This window comes from Pogona vitticeps, chromosome 3, assembly GCF_051106095.1.
Source record: "Pogona vitticeps strain Pit_001003342236 chromosome 3, PviZW2.1, whole genome shotgun sequence".
NCBI lineage: Eukaryota > Metazoa > Chordata > Lepidosauria > Squamata > Agamidae > Pogona > Pogona vitticeps.
Window position 1 is genome coordinate 210,990,273 of NC_135785.1, and position 20,675 is coordinate 211,010,947.

The window sequence follows — 20,675 nt, forward strand, 5'->3', positions numbered from 1 at the left end:
AAACCTAAATTTTGCGGCCAGAGAAGTCTGTAACTCAAAAAGTCTGTAAGTCAAGGGTCCACTGTAAACTCTAACTTTATAAATAACAGGAAAACATTTTAAAAACAGCAAACATGAGGCTGTTTAAACCATCACTAAGTGAAACAGGGGACCCAAAATTTAATCGCTATGCGAAGTATGGTCCCAACCATCACTAAGCGAAAATCGCCCATAGGGACCATCGTTAAACAAAGCGCAAAAACACTCCGGAAAAGTCATCGCTAAGCGATTTCGTCGTTAAACGGAGCAATCGCTAAGCGAGGCACCACTTTTATATAAATATTTAATAATATATATATTTAATACTTTATATATATATATATATATATATATATATATATATATATATATATATATATATATATATATATATATATATATATATATATATATATATATATATATATATATATATATATATATATATATAAATTATTAAAACATTTCCATATTTAGAAAAAGGAGTCAGTTGGCTTAAAAGGCCTTTTTATGAGATCTTACAACAGAAAACAGGAACTTGGCTCAGACTCTGTAACTGTTTGTTTATACCTTCCAACAAATACTCCAAAATGCCCTGGAAGGCCATTCACGTGGTATTTGGGTACCACACACACACACAGAGAGAGAGAGAGAGAGAGAGAGAGAGAAAGGTGAACAGTCATGTTTAGGATAGTGCTGCCACCTACTGCTTGTCTCTAGTACAGCATAGGTATCAGCAATAGTAAGATTCCATCACACTCTTGGAAGTGGCACCTTTGCATTAATACATTTTATTATTGCTTCATGAGAGTGCAGCAGTGATCTTGTGCTGGCAGAAGAAATCAACAGTCTATAAATCAATTCTAAAAATTGGGACATCCCAAACATAAAAGTATAACTTTTAAACCAGGCTTCAGATCAGCACTAAATTCAGCATAGATGTAGCAGACAAACTGCCCTTGCTCTATGCCCAATTTAGGGTGGGGGTGGGGCTTGGGCAAAGGGTTTTTGAGTTGTGATTTTTAAAAAGTAAAACTATTTTATGACCTTAAATGTCACTACATTTAAAATACCTCATATAAACTGAAAAGACAAATCTTGCTTATCTTGAAAGACAGTGGCTGGCCCCATCCATTCTTTAAAACTGGAAACAATCCAGGCTCTGGGACTGAAATATAGGTTCTCAAAAAAGACCTTTCAAAAGAGAGAAACACTGATTTCTTATCACACTGAGCATATGTAGTACAGGATAACCAGCAAGCATTTTGCAAACTAGATACACTGTTGCAGCTTTGCTGCAAAATGTAGTGTCCGCATTGCCAGCAGGAAAAAGCATGCCAAGTTTACATAGCAAAGTATGCCAAGTTTACATAGCAAAGAGTAGCCTAAATGTTGATAACAAAAATGGCAGCAGTCAAGATTATCTATAGAATATTCTTTTCTGCTCACTACCATTCACACTTGTTGAAAAACAGCCCTGACAATTGCTTTGTGTTTGGGTGAAAAGTGGTTAACTGATGAAAAAAGGAGTCAATTTCTAGGATTTTGTCACTTTGTGAATGGTAGTGAGCAGAAGAGGGTATCCTGTGGAGTGTAAAGCTTGGGATGTTATATAAGGCTTGGCATCTTTTTTATTATGCAGCTTGTTATACAGCAATATTAAGCCATTTCTTGGCTTCTTGAATTGTGATACAGAAGCATAATACCCCACATTCATAAACCAGAGGTTGATAGAAGAATTGAGTAATAACAGTTGTGTGCTCTCAAATTGATTCCAACTTTTTGTGATTCTTTCCAGTGTTCCTAGATATTCATCACTCAGAAGTGGTTTACCAGTCCCTTCTTCTGGATGCACTGTGGGACCTGATTTATCATCCTTTTTCATTCTATGGTTTCAAGAAAATGTGACAAGGAATGTTTATTCAGAAGGGAATAAAGCAAGCTAGACCACCCCTTTCTCAGTCAGCCAGGTCCCATTGCTCTTTCAGAGCTTAATAGCTTTCACAGCAGCTTTCCAAGATTTTGATGCTGATGATTTCCTTACTTGATTAATCTTTGCAGACATCTAGCTATCTATCTATATATAAAACACCCAGTTTTCTAAAGCGAATGGATCACCTGACGTCAAGTTGACTGAAACCCACAATGACAAGCTGCAGCGGGAGTTCAGGCAGAGAGAGGAAAGAGAAAATGCTACTCATAGGAAGTGTCTGTAAGGCTTCGCTGAGAAGTGGGAGCTGATCTCCATAGTGATTCCATTTCCTACCCTACAGCCACTACAGGCCATGAAGAGACACTTCACTGAGGATCCTATTTAAGTGGACACTTTTATTTAGTGGGCAAAAGAGAGAGAGGGAGAGAGGGATTGGGAGAGGAAGAGTTGAGCCTCTGCCACGAAGCCTGAAGCATCACTGACAAACCGCTTTATCAATGCTGCACTCAGAAATCAGGCACTAACATTGTCCGAGTGATTTGCCAGCCTTCTGGCATATGTTTGTGTAACCCCAAATATAGCTGTATAAGTAACACAATATGTGCTGTTTGCTGTGTCTCTCTAGGCTTCTCTGCATCGTCCAGAGCTCCCATTTGTTCATGTTCTGGCCTGTTGCAGAGCCTACATGGACAGAGCAATCTGTTCCTCTTCGGCCTGTTACTTTCATGAGATTAAAGTGAGGACAGAGAGTTAGCATGCTTCCTTCCTTCAGAATCTAGATTGAAGAGGGCTAGAGATGAAACCAAACTGGGACACTGAGAAACAAAAGGAAAGTATCAATATGAGATCAGTTGAGGGATAAAAATACTTTAAAAAGGGGCCAATCAGCCACTGGAAGGCAGTCAAAGGGGCATTCAAATGGATAGGCTTTGTCTGCAAAAAACTGATACCTTAATCCCTCTCTTTTTATTATTATTATTGAATCTTCAGTCTTTATCTTGCAATTCAGTCTGCCAATGAAGGCAACAGTCATGACATCTGGCCATTTTTATTTTAAATTTCTGTTACTTCTTCAGTCCTTCAAATGTTGTGCCATCTACCATTCTGAAGAGTTGTGAAGAACTAAAGGCAGAACGAAATGAGTCAACAACTTCACAATGAGAATGTGATAAAACATTATCCTCTCAACAATAGTATTTTCCTGCCCCCAGTCTACGGAATGCCCTCCTGACTGAAATTCGTCTGGCGCCGACATTGATGTCATTTCGGTCCCAGGCCAAAACCTTCCTGTTCCAGAAGGCTTTTAATTGAAATAACATCAACTGTGAGTCCTGGTGGCAATTTTAATTGTATTTTAATTGTCTTATCTTTTATTGTATTTTAATTAAATTTTAATTGTTGTAAGCCACTCAGAGACCTTTGGGTAGAGTGGGCAGCATATAAGTTAAATAAATAAATAAAATAAATTAATGTCTGTGCAATCAACTGGGAAATGAAACCTGTGCCAAGCTGCAAAACTTCATGATGAAGAAAAACAAACATCTTTTACCCTTAAGAGAACTCTGCTTCTAATTGCAAAGCTGGGCACTTTCTTGCTGCTCTCAAAAGCTTGCCACATTTGTGGCATAGTAATACAATAAAAGTATTCAAGGAAACAGCAAAATGTGAGGATTACTGACGGGGAACTGGGAAAGTAATAAAGCCAGTGATAGGATGGTATGGAATGCCACTTCTGGCTTCTAACGTTCTGTTGGATCCCTGAACGGAAGTACTTCTCATGTTAGGGTGATTATACACTACTGCTGCAGGCCCTACTTTCTACTACTACCTGTATGTGAACTACCTGATAATGGGCTATGAATGTTTTACTCTTCCTTGGTTTTGTGGACATGGAGGCAAATATTTTCTAAGTAACACTTTTATTTTCCAGGTCATTTAGCTCTTGTTCCTGCAGAAATCAACTTCTGGAAAAAATATGTTAAAAATACTGAAAATACACTCTGCTGTCAGTTTAATTTGTCATTCTTGTGCACAGTCACCAAGATGGATCCTGACTGGGAATCCAGTGGAGCTAGTAAGATCCACAGGATGCTGATGCTGGTAATGCTGGTGCAGCTGCAGTGCAATCCAAATGGAGTAAAAAGTTGGTTGCATTGCGATGACACTTACCACCCACTTCATCTCCCCACCCTGAACCAAATGATCTCACCTGATCTTGGAGGCTAAGCAAAGTTGGGCCTGGTTACTGCTGGATGAAAGCGGTCCAGGTAATACTAGGGGAGTATTAGGAATTAGTATTAGGTCCAGGTAGTACCAGGGACGGCTAGGAAAAGAACTGTGCTGGAAACTCTGGAGAACTGCAGCTGCCAGGCATGGATGACTATACGGCATCAGTTGAATCAGCGCTTCAGTATATGGAAGCTTCTTATGTCCCTATGCATAGACATTTCTGCTCTCACCTATGGCCATTGCGAGATGCAGGTGGCAGGTGCCTTTGCACTCTGAAAACACACATTTGCTAAGAGAACAATCACTCCCTCTGCCATCTGATGTGCTTATCCATCCTGATCCAGGAAAGCCCGCATATTGTATGATGATTTTTCTTTTAGTGGTCTAACAGTATCCCCTACTTTTGTACAGTATTTGTGTTTTGTATTGACCAACAGCTCACTTTTATTCCCATAATTGGAGTGTCTCCTGCCTCTACTGCCATCTTCTGGTGGTTGTATATATGGGTGGGAATTCATCGGCACCTTTTCCAGCATGCAACAGAGCCTAGAGAAGTACAGTGGACCCTCTATTTACAGAATTAATCCGTATTGCAACGGTGGCTGCAGGTTGAAAAGTCTGTAGGTCGAGTCTCCATTGACCTAGAATCCATTGAAAACCTATTAAATCCATAACCGGCCGTTTTTGTTCCATTTTTGTTCCATTTTGGTTTTTTTTCTGGTCTGTAGGTCGATTCTCCGGCTGCAAGTTGAACGTAAATTTTGCGGCCAGAGAAGTCTGTAACTCGAAAAGTCTGTAAGTGGAGCCGTCTGTAAGTCGAGGGTCCACTGTACAGCTTCTGTGGTTTTGGAACAAAGAGGCGAATTCCCAAGCAGCCATGCTGCTTGAGGGATTCTGGGAATTGTAGGCTAAAAATATAAATCTGCACAGCTCTAGGGTTGTCTGTCCACTGGGAACTCAAGGTGCCTTTTCTGGAACTGCTTTAAAATACTTTGGTAAAATGCTTTAGAGCAGTGGTTACCAACTTTGGGTCCCCAAATATTCTTGGACTACAACTCCCAGAAATCCTGGCCAGTGCAGCTAGTGATGAAAGCTTCTGGGAGTTTTAGTCCAAGGGCATACGGGGACCATAGGTTGGGAAACCCTGTTCTAGGGAAAGAACAGAGGGTGGTAATATGAGAAAGATGGATATTTTTCTTGTGTTGTGAGGTCATTTTCAGTTACTCTGGCTGACTTCTTTTCTTAATTCATAAGAGATGGTGTTTTCCACCTCATTTGGATTAGTAATCAGTTTTGTAGTTGGACCGTCACTTTGGTTTGAAGGACCCCTAACATACCCCCTTGTTTTTAAAAAGCCTCTATTATGAATCTGTTGTCTCCCACAGGTTGTTAAATCAGCTAGACTTTATGCATGAATAAAATAACTAATGTATATCTCATTATATGGAAAGAGTTTGCTGCCATGTGTGTTTGCATTTTATGGATATTTTGAAAAGCGTTTGGACATTTTTTAAAAAAAGTTTTCTTTCACTATAAAATGTAAACCTTTTGACTTGGTTGCTAAATAAACTACTGTAGTTAGAAAGAGATAAAGGTCCCTCTAGTGGAAACGAATGAAATGACAAGGCTATTACTCCTACAAGACAATCAAAACACCAACTTTACAAATAAATCTGTAAAGTACACACACTGAAACGAAGCATTTTCACCTAGATGGCCCGACTGTTGTGTAAATTGGGTTAATTATATCATATATATGAGAGATGTACACTCTCTTTGGACAAATGTGCAAAAATAGATTGAATTGGGACATTCGTGCCATCTCAAGGTGAGAGAGGAACACTACAAAAAGCTGCCGGTTACCCATGAGGTGGAACAATGCCTCAGGATTCTTAGTGTCCCATATGGCATTTGTAGGGTTAAAAGATTTTTGGCCAACACTCCCAGTAATCTGAACTAGGGAACTGGGACTTTTTCATGGGAATGAATCGCAGAGAAGAAAGCAAATGGTAGCTGGACCCCTGCCTTTTGGAGCCCAGATACCGTACTCTGACTACTGAGGTGATCGGGAGGCTGAACAATCATCTTGCCACTGCTCTGCTACCTGCTTCACAGAGGTGTGGGGTAAAGGGAAGCACTTGCGCAATCATTATTAGCAATGAGACATAATTTAAACTGTTCTTTTTCTTTCTTATCTAGTTTAATTTATTCACTAAAGAGGGTCGTTCGTTTAGTCGTTCAGTCATGTCTGACTCTTCGTGACCCCATGGACCAGAGCACGCCAGGCCCTCCTATCTTCTACTGCCTCACGGAGTTGTGTCACATTCATATTGGTTGCTTCGATGACACTGCCCAACCATCTCATCCTCTGTCATCCCCTTCTCCTCTTGCCTTCACACTTTCCTAACATCAAGGTCTTTTCCAAGGATTCTTCTCTTCTCATGAGATGGCCAAAGTATTGGAGCTTCAGCTTCAGGATCTGTCCTTCCAGTGAGCACTCAGGCTTGATTTCCTTTAGAATTGATAGGTTTGTTCTCCTTGAAGTCCAGGGGACTCTCAAGATCCTCCTCCAGCACCAAAATTCAAAAGCATCAATTCTTCGGTGGTCAGCTTTCTTTATGGTCCAGCTCTCACTTCCATATGTCACTACAGGAAAAACCGTAGCTGTGACTATGCGGACTTTTGTTGGCAAGGTGATGTCTCTGCTTTTTAAAGATACTGTCAAGGTTTGTCATCGCTTTCCTCCCAAGAAGCAGGCGTCTTTTAATTTTGTGGCTGCTGTCTCCATCTGTAGTGATCATGGAGCCCAAGAAAGTAAAATCTGTCACTGCCTCCATATCTTCCCCTTCTATTTGCCAGGAGGTGATGGGACCAGTGGCCATGGTCTTAGTTTTTTTTTATGTTGAGCTTCAGACCGTTTTTTTTTTTTTTTTTGCACTCTCCTCTCTCACCCTCATTACAAGGTTCCTTAATTCCTCCTCACTTTCTGCCATCAGAGTGGCATCATCCGCATATCGGAGGTTGTTGATATTCTTTCCAGCACTCTTAATTCCGGTTTGGGATTAATCCAGTCCTGCCTTTTGCATAATGCATTCTGCATAAAAGCTAAATGAGTAGGGAGACAATATACAGCCTTGCCGTACTCCTTTCCCAATTTTGAACCAATCAGTTGTTCCATATCCAGTTCTAACTGTTGCTTCCTGTCCCACGTATAGGTTTCTCAGGAGATGGATAAGGTGGTCAGGCACTCCCATTTCTTTAAGGACTTGCCAGAGGCAGTAGTCCATTAAATATGAAAGTCCCATCTATATTTATGGCCAGAATCCTACAGCTGTTAATGTAGGTTTCATATAACTTGCTGCAGCTAGCTGCAGCTAATTGATAGGGTACCAGGTCACATCTGGACTACACAACTAGAAGCATGGCTAGGCATGCCACTGAGACCTGACCCAGCAACTTATCAGTTAAATGCAATAAACCATGGCAAGTTATGTGAACCTTACATAAACACCAGTATGATTCTGGCTTATGTGTTTGAGTTACCTTTCAAAGTCTAGGCTAGGCACTTTGGGGAACATTTTGATAGCAGATTTTAGGTTTCATACAATTCTCTTGCCAATCCTTCAGGTTTTTAAAGAAAAATCAATGAACAAGTAACACAGTGAATAACTCAAGTTATTTTTTCGGAATTAAAATTAGAACATGTAATGACAATTGTTTATTTTCAACTGTAACATTGTAACATGTAATAGGAACAGTTTATTTTATAAAAAGGAAGCCATTTTATACTCTGCCCTTTCTCTTCCTCAGCCTTCTAGGCTGTTCCATTGCAACCACTACAACATGGCAGACAATGAAACATACCATCCTACAGCTCCCACCCCTCGTGCATCCTGCCATTTAAAACAATGTGTACATATGCATACAATTAGGGGTATATCCAGTGTTGTGCCAGACCTTTCCCTAGTTCTGCCTCTGGCAGACTCTGAGGCCCTTAAATCTGCTGACAATAAATAGCTCCACTGATGGAGCAGATTTTGAAGATATGTGGTGGATAGTAGTAATTCATTCTGTGGATGGATGCGACTTCTTTATCAAATTGACACCATTGGTGGCGACTTCCAAAGCTGAACTACACAGATACAACAGTTTGAACCCAGTTTCACTGTCATAGCTTCATTCTGTGGACTCTTGGCGTTTTTAGTTTAGTGATGTGTTCAGAGTTTTCTTATGAAGACTTCTAGTGCACTCCCTTGAACTATACAGCAGAGAATTATATGTCCCCCATCAAATCACAAGTCCTAGGATTTGATAGGATGCAGCCAGGACAGTTAAGATACAATAATACTACTATCAGTGCTTGTCACCATAAACTAGAAGTGACTTGATGACAACAATGCAATTGTCATTTTGTAGTGGAGATACATTCTTAGAAAAAACAAGAAGCAATGTGGTCATGTTGGCTCCATCATTCTGAGACCCATTGTTCCAGAAAGTACATTTCTCCATCTGTGTTCATAGATTTTTCCCCTCCCTTCTCTCCTCATTCTTTCTCTTGCTGGCTGTCATTTCTCTTGCTTGGCAAGGATCCCAAGACAGGACAGGTTATAGAAGCAAAGAACTGCAGAATAGTGGAGTTGGAAGGGTGTTATAAGGTCATCAAGTCCAACCCCTTGCTAAATGAAGGAAACCAAGTCAAAGTAGATCTGATAGATGGTTGTTCAATTTTCTCCTGAGTGCATTAAGTGTTTGAGATTTCACCACTTCCCAAGATAACTGGTTCCATTCCCATACTGCTCTAAAAGTTGGGAAGTTTTTTCTTGACATTGAACTGAAATCTGGCTTCCTGTAACTTGAGCCCCTTGTTGCAAGACCTGCACTCTGGGATGCTCAAGAACAGCCTCTCCTCTGTATGACTACTTTTCAAGTATTTGTGCTATCATAACAAAGGTCCTAGGCCAGAAACCAGGAATTCATAAGAGCAGCATAAGCTATCAGGATTATCTAGCTAAATCCTGGATTGTGGGAGAGTTAAGACAATGATTTCAACTCAGAAATAATGAAGCCTGCCCACAGAGGCTTAGCAGGGATCAGCAGGAACAGGGTTCAAGCACAGATGGATACAGCAAGAAGAGACACCAGAGAACGTTCATCCCAGAACTAAAATATGGCTTCTGTGTGTCTTTTTATCTGGTTTCTGGCCAGGTGGACTAAAGTGATCTGGATCCTTGTGAGCTGTGTGTACTCTTAATTTTCTACCCTGATATTGGACCTCTTACCTACATAGCTAATCTTGCCTGATAGTCCATGGACAATGAAAACAGAATGGTAACTAAATAGGAAGAAGAAAATTGGCTGCCTCTCTTTTCAAAAATGCAGACCATTCCAGGTTATGTGCTTTCCTAGACCTCCAGACAATCCTTGTAGCACAAAACCAAAAGAAGGAGAGTCAGGGTTACCAATCTTGGTGGAAGGCTTAGGATGTTGCTACGCTTCACTAGATGAGGAGGGGGGAAGAATTAGACTGTGAGAAAGAATGCATATATTTTTAATGGACTGAATATAATAAATTGGTGGTCGTGTGTGTCTGTATGAAAATCAGTTCCACTTTAAGAAAGTAAGCTTTTTTAAAAAAAATACTCTCACAAAAAGAACCAGAATTTTTTTTAAAAAAGCAACAAATCAAGCAGTTCCAAAGATTTGAGGAGAGATTTAATTGGGGTGGGGAAAAGTCTATTATTAGTTAATAATTTACATATACTTGGTTTCCCCTAGAGGATTGCAAAATACATGATTGTACATTGTCAAAGTAACTATAACTGAAGTGATGGATGCAAAACATGCAACTGTTAGTAATGGTCTGGAAACTTTCCAGATTCTGTTATGAAGAATTATTTACATCCAAGAATCATTTCAGCAAGAGCTGCAGAACTTGCAAATCAAATAGTTACAGCAAAATGGGTTTCCTCAGTTTTCTTTGTTCAGTGGGCTTGCAATTGAAAGTCTGCTCAGGTAATGGAATCAATTGACAACTTAGTTATTTAACAATTTGATCCTCTTGTTAGACTCATAGAAGCTGTTGGCTACATTTGTTTTACACTCCAAACTCTGAAATTAGGATGACTATATCCCATGTTTAGATACCACTGCAGATAACTACTGATATTAGTGACTCTTCCTTAAATCTGAAATATTTTATGATTTTGAGGACATTAATGAAAAAATAATATAAATTGTAACAGGAAAGTTGGTGAACACAAAGCATGTAACTAAAATACTGTGCTTAATACCCTGCTGCCAAAATGTGGAACTAAATGAAAAGAATATAAATTTCTCTCTTTCCCCCCTCCCCCACACCTCTCCATCTCTCTCTCTCTCTCTCTCTCTCTCTCTCGGTACTGCTGCAAAATCAGTCACACAACTGGTGATTCAATGAGGATCCTATCATATTTAGACAATTGGATATTAGCCTGTATTTGCAGATATTCTTTGATGCAGTTATTGTAAGACTGCCAACAATTGTGAATTAAATATAAGAAATACAGGTCAAGATCCCATAATGCTTCAAGCACTCTCTGGCCGGGTTACAAGTTAATTATGCAGACTACACATCCCCCCCCCCCCAGCAAGCTGGGTACTCATTTTATTGATCTCAGAAGGATAGAAGGCTGTGCTAGGCTTGAGTCGGCTACCTGGGATTGAACCCCCGGTCGTGAGCACAGTTTTGGCTGCAGTACAGCAGTTTTAACCACTGCACCACAATGAATATATATGCTATAGTTTTGTATCATAAAGTGTAAAAGTGTCTTTCCAAAAACATGTCTTATTTTATTTATTCTCTCATAAATAGTACTCTGTTATTCCTTCTACCGGAGCTAATTTCCCATATTTTTAAAAACCACACATCAATTGAATATCCTCTATTTGTCTTTCCGTATGTTCCTATTCCTATCCTGGAAGCTGCCAGGAGAGGTAAAATGAACATGTGAACCTTCTGAAAAGTCTGCTTTTATGCACAATCAAAAATTGAAATAAATGTTAACAAGGAATTAGCCTGAATTATCTCTTGAGTTATGTTAGAAGACATGTCTCCCAATAACTGTACATATTCATAGGCCCACCTCATACAAAATAGAGTGCCTCTAGTCAGCTGAACTATGTAGTTATTTGAGAATGCCATGATGATGGTGACATCAACATGTTTCTCTGCCTTCCTGATATGTGTGCTTATCCATTCATACCAGTGGCTCATAGTTTTTGCTATGGCTAACTATCATTTGCTCTCTGTCGATCAACTGAGCTATTTCATGACCCACAGATCTGTGAGAAACTAGGGAGAAGCCCTAGGCCTACCCATTCCATAGTTGGTCTAGACCCCTTAATAGAGCCCTAGACATGCCAAATAGAAAACTCCCAGGCGCATTCAGAAATCCATCAGAATCTTTAAGCCTCTGGTATCAGAGACCAACTTAATGGTCTCCTTCAAGAGCAGGTTAGTCACAACCAGTATAACCCTGACCATATTCTGTCCATCATAAAGAGACACCATCACCCTTTGATTATAATAATTCCCAAAACAGGCTGTAGGAAAAGCTAGACTGACAGTATAATATACCAATGTGTTGGGAACATAAGACATCAAGGCAGGCTCATGGCAGTTATGGCAGCCATGAAGCCCAGAGTTGGCCCTCCTAAGGCTGTCTTGGCATGAACAATCCACTAGTACAATTTGATATACTGGTACTAAGCCTAAGAGCAGGTCTGGCATCTTCAGCAAGAAGACTGGGCAATACATTGGCACAATCTCTGTTCTGTCTCTCTGCCCCCAAACTGTCAAAAACAGTTTATGGATGGTTTCTAGGTTAAACAGAGGAAATCCCTGCCAGAACCAAATGAAACAGACAATGCACTCTGTCTCTTTTTTGCCTTTCATTAAACAAATGGACAGCCTTGCAGTTACTGCAGGATGCTTGCACCAAAGAGCAAGCTGTTATTGTTGATTAGGAGCAGGAAAGCAGATGGTGTTCAGCAGAATACTCTTGAGCTGGCCCCACCACTAGGCAGAGTGGGGCGGCCACTTCAGGCAGCAGATCTGGGATGTCATAAGACAACATAATTTAGTTATTTACGTTGTTGTTACTGTATTTGCACTGCTAGGGACAGGAGAAAGTGCTAGCAGGTTCATCTGCCAAAACAATTTGACTGGCTTTGGGTATTGTGTAACTTGACCTAGGGTGAAGAAAGCAACACTCTTTATCACTGTGCTTCGAGCCACAAAATGTCTTGATCCAGTCCTGCCTCTTAGTTACTACAGGACACTAGCTCCCAGGAGCTAAATGTTTTTGTTCATAAGGAGCAAAAAAACCAGCACAAGATTGTCTTTCTTTTATACGTATTATTTTCTTCCTCTTAGTATGTTTTGACTGTTATTTTAAACATGTACTGCTGTGTGGAATCATAAACAAGAAGAATACCCATGACCATTTCCATCTAGGATGACTTTTGGAGTATGAGGATGCTATTTGTTGTACATTTCATAGCTTGCTGCTGGAAAGTTAAGACATTCAGAGGGCTGACCTTACAAACGAGCATGTATCTTGTGCAATATTCATAATCATTCTACATTCCAGCTGTAGCGATGTGCGAAAATGAATTTCACCATTGTTTATGGTTAGTAGCGTGAGTAGCCTGTTGCCAGATGTCACCACTGGTTATGTCCTGCTCACTTGACAGACAGGAAGCAGAGAGGCAAAGATATGTATATTTAGCTGTTGCCAGGAGCTGCCTCATCCATCCAGCAAATATTAAGAAACCTGCTAGTACAATGGCAGAGGTCAACAACAGTGCATTGGGGTAAGTCTTAGATCAGGAAGATTTCCTCACTGAATTTCATCAAGTTGTTGAGATCCCAGTGTTAATAACAGAAAGCTGATTAACTTTAATGAGGTAGATGTATATATCAGTTCCCTTGCAACCAGTGCCTGTCTTATCAGAAAAGATTCCCTGCTGAGATTAATGGAATTATCCCTTTTCACAAGCTGCAGGTGTAGGGTCTGGCTGCATTCTTTGGTTGCCAAGGATTGGCTTATTCTGCCTTGTCTACAGTAGAGCTTCAATGAAAGTGTTTTAATTTTTCACCATGGAAAGCAAGCGAGGGAGAGAGAGGGAGAGAGAAAGAAAATGGGGCTGAGATGTCTTCTGTCAGCCAGAGAGAGAAAGGAATAAAATATACAGTACACAGAGCTGTTTTCCATGATTATAGAACCCGGGATTCACAAAGAAAAGAGGCTCAAAGGAGATTTCTGTCCCTTCCCTGTTACAGCCTTTGTGACACATTGTCCCAAAGAAATAAAAGAATTTCACTGCAAATGATCTACCTTGCTGTTTTCCTTTCCTTTGAAGACTCCTGCGATACAATAGGCAACACATCAAGAATAATTAGATTATACAGCAGCATCCAGGGAAACAATATAGCTATTGAGAGGGAGAAAGGACCCCTACAGAAGATTTTAGAAATCGCATCTATTATGGATTTTTTTGACTATTTCGAAGATAGCTCACCTCCAAATTATGGGAAATAGGGGTGGGCCAAAATCTGATTGTTCCATGTTTTGTCTTGCGTTGACACAACAGAGCAAACAGGAAGACCATTAGATAATTCACTTATATTTTAGCTTAAGCTTTAGTAAGCTGCAATTTAAAAAAAACACTGTATTTATTTTAGTATTTAAAATAAATGCAGCTTTTATAACCTTAATGTAAAAAAAACATGGGGGATGGGGACACCCAGGCAGGGTATTAAATGAAGTAAGATCAGTAGGAATGATCCTGAAATCTGAGAGCTAGACTTCAGGTTTACATATAGATAACTGGATTGATATATTCAGTTTGACTTTTTATATTGTTCTTATGTTTTGTGAATTAATTTAAAATGTTTTTGTTGTGAACCGCCCAGAGTGGCCTTGGCGGTCTGCTGGGCAATAAAGAAGCTGAACAAACAAACAAACAAACAAAAAAGTCCATATAAACCAACTCTTAAACATCTGAAAGAATATTGAGGGACTCAGAGGAAATGAAAAATAATTAAATAATATTAGAGCAGTGAACATGCACTGCATTGCTTATATTTTTTTTTTTAAAAAAAATTCTTGCGTAGAAATTGTCCACAGCTGAATCCACGGTGGCAGATTCAGTTGCAGGCAGTTTCTCTAGTAGCTCTTGAAGACAAGACAAAGAAAAGATTTCTAGAGAAAAAATGATGCAGCACATTTTCACTGCTTTAATAGAGTCTTTTTTTAAAACTTCTTCTGCCACCCTACTGCAGAGCAGAGGAAGTGTTTTATTTGCCAATGACCTGAAGTGGCTCTCTTTTTGAGCCACTTCACAATATTAGAAATTTCTTCTAAAAGGAGCTGGACTCCATAGGGTAGCTTGAGCTCCAGTATGCTATTTAGATTCAAGGATTGCACCAAATGGCACATCAAACCTCTATCCAAGCTCAAGCAACCCTATTTAGCCGGCAGCTGCCTGCTCCAAAAGAGTCCATATAAACCAACTCTTGAGCTATCCAGATGTTTTGAAGTTCAAGCTCCCAGAATCTTTCAGAAGTGTAGCCAATAGTCAGGGTTTCTTGGAGCTAAAATCCAAAAGCTTAGGAAAGCTAAGATTGAAAAACCACTGTATTTTGTTAAATAGGTAGTAGTAGACAGCTAACCCCCCTTTTAATTTACTAGTAAGCACAATGGATCTCAATTTGGATGAAGGCCACCATGTACGTGTAGAGCAGCTTTAAATCTTCCACCATAGCCTTTTGCTCCAGCCTCCTAAAATAATAGGTATATTCTGATGGGCAGGTACAGAAAATTGCATACATTTGCCAAATTATAAAAGCCATTATGGTGCAAAGCTCCATAGCCTTCTGTAAATGCTTAAATTCACCAAGCCTTTTCAGAGACTAATACAACTCACTTAACAAAAAATCCTTTTGGATTGCTATTGTATTAAGGGCTTTTAGGGGCATCTCCGGTGCCTCAGCCCACCGAGCCTCGTGACCCTAGGTGAACTTCTGCCCGGGACGTTCCGTTAATAAAAAAGTCCAGCTCCCCTCACAGCCCTGCTGTGTCCACCAAAAATGGAGATGGGATGTTTTGCACCATGTGTCCTTCAGGAACTGACCAATAACTCCTCCCCTCGCACTACCCGCCACTGTGACCAATTGTGGCCTTAACAATCCATTAATCTGTTTTAATAAACTTTATTAAAGAACCATACCCCAGCAATAAGAATGGGATGGGTGAAAATACACCTGCTTCCCTCAGGCCAATCAGGGATGCAGGCCAAAAATTCCCATCGAGCTCCTAGGCAAGCAGCTTATCCCATTCTTACTTTTAGGGTGGATGGGAGGGCTGCTTGGCTGATCGAAGAAGAGGCAGGCAAGAGGGACACTGCGCCTTAAAGGCTCCATCCCTCCTCCCCTCCCAAAGAGTGACGCTATCCCGCTGTGACGCCAATCTCCAAGCAGGTAAGTGAAGCGTCCCCATTATGGCAGCTGTGTGCCTGGTGGGGTGTTCATTCTTGTTCGGTTGTTTGTTCTTAAAATATTGTTTTTCACGTTTCAACATTTGAGCATTTTCAATTCAGTTAATGGTATTAGTATTAGTAATGCATATTTAATTCCATTTTAATATTATAGTGTTTGTATCGTTAAGAAGTATTTTTGTAAGCTCTTTTGAGACCCAGCATTGGGGAAAATGGGTATAAATGAAATAAAGAGATATAAAGAGATATATGATGCAGCTTTTAAAAATGAATTCAAACTCATGTAGCATTTACAAAAGCTTAGGATTATATTGAGCACTGGACATCTACTCCAGTAGATGGGGGCATAGTCTCCCCACTCCACCAGAGTCCCCTCCCCCAGACAACCTTGTACATCTGCTTCAGAGGACAGCAGAATCCCCATAGCTAGTTTTCAGTCAGCTTTAAGTGCTGCAGTGGGGAGAGGGAGGCGACCAAAATCCTGATGCTTCCACCAATGAAAAAGGAGCTGCTCAGTCTGTACACATATTGAGCCTAGTTCAGGATACTACATTTTTAGAAAGGCCAGGAGGAAATAGACTGTGCCCAAAGGAGAGGGACTAGAAGGAAGGTAAAAGGTATTGAACTAGTCTCGTGCGGTGTCACGCAAAAGATGAAGTAAATCTTTTCTCTCTTGTTCTAAGACAGGGGTAGGGAATGCAGAACTATTTATAGGTTTATTACATTTAGATCCCGTAAGTACTCTAATGACATCAAGGTGGAATACCTGGCTCTCCTCCCCACTTTGTAGTCACATCTACCTGTGAGACAGGTTAAGAGACTGTGACTGACATAAAATCTTCTAATGAGTTTAATGGAGACTTGAAATCAGGCCTTGTGAGCCCCTTTCAATCCAGGGTCTTCCTAGTCCTGCTGCACCACACCATCCCAGTCTAACTTACTCCAAGGCTATTTCCAGAGTTCTCTCTCTCTTGTATTCCTGCCTCCTCTTTTTCCAGCATAAAGGGAAGCCTTCAGTCATGGCTATCCATCTTTTAAATAGGTCACAAGTCCCAATACACATTGTTCAACACTTAACAAAATCTCAGTAGTTTAAAATTGACAGTGGACTTCTGGATTTGTCTTCTGGCTTTTCTGATGGTCTGAACAGTCCTTGGATGGCTCTGGAGGCTTAAAATTGGTCTCTGGACTCTAACCACCACTACTAACTACTATAGCACTGGTTCTTAACCTTGCGTTACTCAGGAGTTTTGGACTGCAACTCCCAGAAGCCTTCCCCACCAGCTGTCCTGACTGGGGTTTCTGGGAGTTGCAGTTCAAAAGCATCCGAGTAACAAAGGTTAAGAACCACTGTACTATAGCACTTGGGCTCCCCCAGCCAGGATGAATGGGAGACATGAGTTCAACATCTGGTAAGCTGAAAATTCCCCAGCATTGGTAGAGGTGAGAGAATGAATTCAGGTGGTAATTACAGGATCATAGGCTTCAGCTAAGTAACGTTTAGGGTAAATGTCATAATATCAATATGTTTTCAACTGGTGAACAAAATTGTCTCCGGAAGTGATGGGTTTCTTTTGTTGTAGGTGTGTAAGCAGAAGGTAGACTGTCATCTGTCTGGGTGTGGTTGCATCCCACTTGACTTGGTAGAGCCTGCAGTGAGCCTCAGGGTGAAGCTGATGACTCCCAAGGTCCCTTTCAGCTCCATGCACGAGTATACAATTCTATGCATGCCTGATTTTATCAGGTTGTCCATACCACTGAGTGGCCATTTCTTCACTAATATTATTGTGTAAGGCCAACCTTTTAAGTTTTCCCTTCCTTCCAGCAGGCTTTCTCTGTGTAGCATCCCACAGGTATGAAACTGGTTGCATACCCAAATGCATGAGAGAGAGCTAAAAGGAGAGGAACAACCTTTGTACAATTTACCTACACACAGGTTTTTTTCCCTCCATCTTGATCTACAGACTTTAGTTTGAACTCACTAGCCAGAATCTTATTACTTATACCTGCTGGTATTAAGGCCTTTGGTCTAAATCTCAGTGGTGAATTGCCATTAACTGAGCAGTCAACATAGGCATTTGGTGTTGCACACTACTCATGTAACTTGGCGAAGGATACTAAATGTATATATTGACTTCTTAACTAGTGTTGATACACTGCAGAGATTTACACCAATGTATACACACTGGTGCTATTTTTTAATCATTTGGATTCTGGCTCTTATGTAAATGTAAAGTCTATTTCAAAGCTGAATCTATGATTCGGGAGAGGACCTGCTCACAATCATGAAACCAAAATAGACCTATTCTTATATGTCCCAATGTTCACACTTGTTGTAAAAAGATCCTTAGAAATACTTCTGCAGATAATTCTTCTGAAACTGTTTTGTTGGTGCGACAGCTGCTGATCTCAGTGTAACATTCAGTGAAAGTATACATTTTACAAATCCCGAAGTCATCATTTTGAACCTTTTGTGTCCACCCCTAGCACTTTTGCATCTGACCTGAAGAAGAATCCCGCAATACTCAAAGTCTCAACTATTTTGGATAGTTTAGTGAACCAATCACCCAGCCATTTTTGCCTTGGAAAGGGGTATTAGTCAGGAATTGAAAGGTATCTATAGAAAGAATCACTCACATGTCTGTTTTATTCATTTGCGGAAGACAAAATTCAGCTAAATTATTTAATACTATACAACAATTTTCAAGACAATGGAGTGTGTCTTAGAGATTTTAATAACGTACAGCAATACTAGTTGTGTCCACTAAGGTGTGCTAGACCTCCAAATATCATCTCTCTCTCTCTCTTTCTGTCTTTCACACATGCACATACACACTTTCCCTTTTTATTAAATAAAATGGTATATACACAACATCTGCACAGCCCTCTGCTGTGTTTTCGATCTTTAAACCTTTTACACAACCATTTTATACACAGCACACTTTGCATGCAAGACTAATGCCACATAATATACAAATTCTGCAAAAATGAAAAGAGTTTTGATAGTTTTCGAACTGTGGAGAGGAAAAATTGTTCCCTAAAGAGATTTTGGGCCACAGTGATGAGATTCTTCCATTTTGATTTCATAGAAGAATTTGATGTTGCAGTCCTACTCACAATTAACCTGGAAGTATGACTTCCAGAACATATTGCGAGTTTCTACTTAATATACAAATAGGATTCCATTGTCAGATTACTTCCCACAAAAGTCAACCCCAGGACTTAAAAGCACATATCATTAATAGCCCTACTCAGATCTTGCAAACTCAAGGCCTGGGTTCCTTTATCAAGTCAATCTGTATCAGATTTGCTCTTTCTGTCTTCCTGCTGCATTCAACTTTTCCCAGTAAAGTTTCAAACTTCCTCTTACTTATCAGTCTATTTATAAGATGATGCCATATCATTTATACTTATCAACAATGCAGTCTTTCTTTCTTTCTTTTTTTACTTTTACATATCTGTCACTTCTTTGAATTATGCTGATGAGTATAAAGCAAGGCAGAGCCCAGAAATTTCAGAGTGGGGCATTTAATATCTTGATCGGGGGGCCCTCACTACTCTAGTACATGCGCTCATAATCTCGAGATTAGACCATTGTAACGCACTCTACGTGGGGCTGCCTTTGAGGCTGATGCGGAAACTTCAGGCGGTCCAGAATGCGGCAGCCAGGCTCCTTAGTGGGGTGAGAAAACACCAACACATCTCCCCCACTCTGGCTGCCTTGCACTGGTTGCCCATCCGTTTCCGCGTCGACTTCAAAGTGCTAATGATCACTTATAAAGCCCTAAACGGTTTGGGACCTCAATATTTGGCAGATCGTCTTCTTCCACCCAGATCTACCCGAATCACCCGTTACCGCCAGCAGGGACGGCTGAGGGGTCTGACGCCGAGAGAGGCTCGGAAGGAAAAAACTAGAAACCGGGCCTTCTCGGCGGTGGACCCTCGGCTGTGGAATGCCCTTCCGACAGAAATTCGGCTGGCACCCTCGCTGGGTGCTTTTAAAAGCCAATTAAAACTTGGCTATTTAAGCAGGCCTTCCCTCCAGTCAGCTAAGTCTTTTTTTTCTCTCTCTCTCTCTTCTTTTCTTACCCTATCCCATCTTGGTACTTCTTTCTTAAATTAATTGTCTTAATATTGCAATTGTATTTATATGATTATATATTTTTATATTGATTTATTTTATGTTGTAAGCCGCCCCGAGTAGACATGGTCTAGAGGGGCAGGGTATAAATTTAATAAATAAATAAATAAAATAAATATATATAGAGAGAGAAAGAAATTATGAAAGATATGTAAATACAGCCATGTGAGGAACAGTCACCTGCAGAGTAGCATTTTGCGCCAGGAAGATGACCTGACAGACTCTTGTAAATGTCAATGAGGCAACAATGCTTGGCAGAGTATCAGGTGGTTCCCCAATCAGTTACCAAGTTTCCAAGTTTTTGTCCAGGCAGGAGACCAAAAGAATTTTGTTCCCAGTGGTGACAATATGCAAAAAAGTTCTAACATGAACATCCACAGATCAGATGTTTCAATTGCTAGGCCTCTGTATTTTGTTAGTTTTTCCATTTCTTTATCTTCAACTCTGTCATCCCCTGGAGTTACAATGTCAATGATACAGATTTTTTTGGTTGTTTTATTACTATGTCTGGTATGTTACGTTCAAGGTGTCTATCAATTTAGATCCAGAATCTTGACTTCATCATTTTCTGCCACCTTCTCTAGAAGTTATACACTTTTTGCATAATGATTAGTGCATTAATTTTGCCACTCTATCATGTCGAATTTTTTAATCTGTATGCAATCTTTGGACATTTGCAGATGAGGTGTGATACAGTTTCATCTTTTTGTTGGCAGAGTCAACATTCATTGCTTAGATCTTAGCTTTCCTCACGTTAGTTTAGAGTGCTTCTTCTTGTGCAGCAAAAAATCAAGCTTTCCGTTTCTTTCTTAAGGA

The 20,675-nt window shown here is 40.2% G+C and overlaps 1 long non-coding RNA gene across 1 annotated transcript in view; it reads left to right on the top strand.

Moving 5' to 3' along the window:
* The window catches only part of LOC110074824 (uncharacterized), a 29,978-nt gene extending 10,456 nt beyond the window's left edge, over nucleotides 1-19,522 (top strand). The window contains exon 3 of the long non-coding RNA XR_002299850.3: nucleotides 1,817-19,522. This is a non-coding gene — a long non-coding RNA (uncharacterized LOC110074824). The remainder of the gene's footprint in view (nucleotides 1-1,816) is intronic.
* The last annotated feature ends 1,153 nt before the right edge of the window (nucleotides 19,523-20,675 follow it).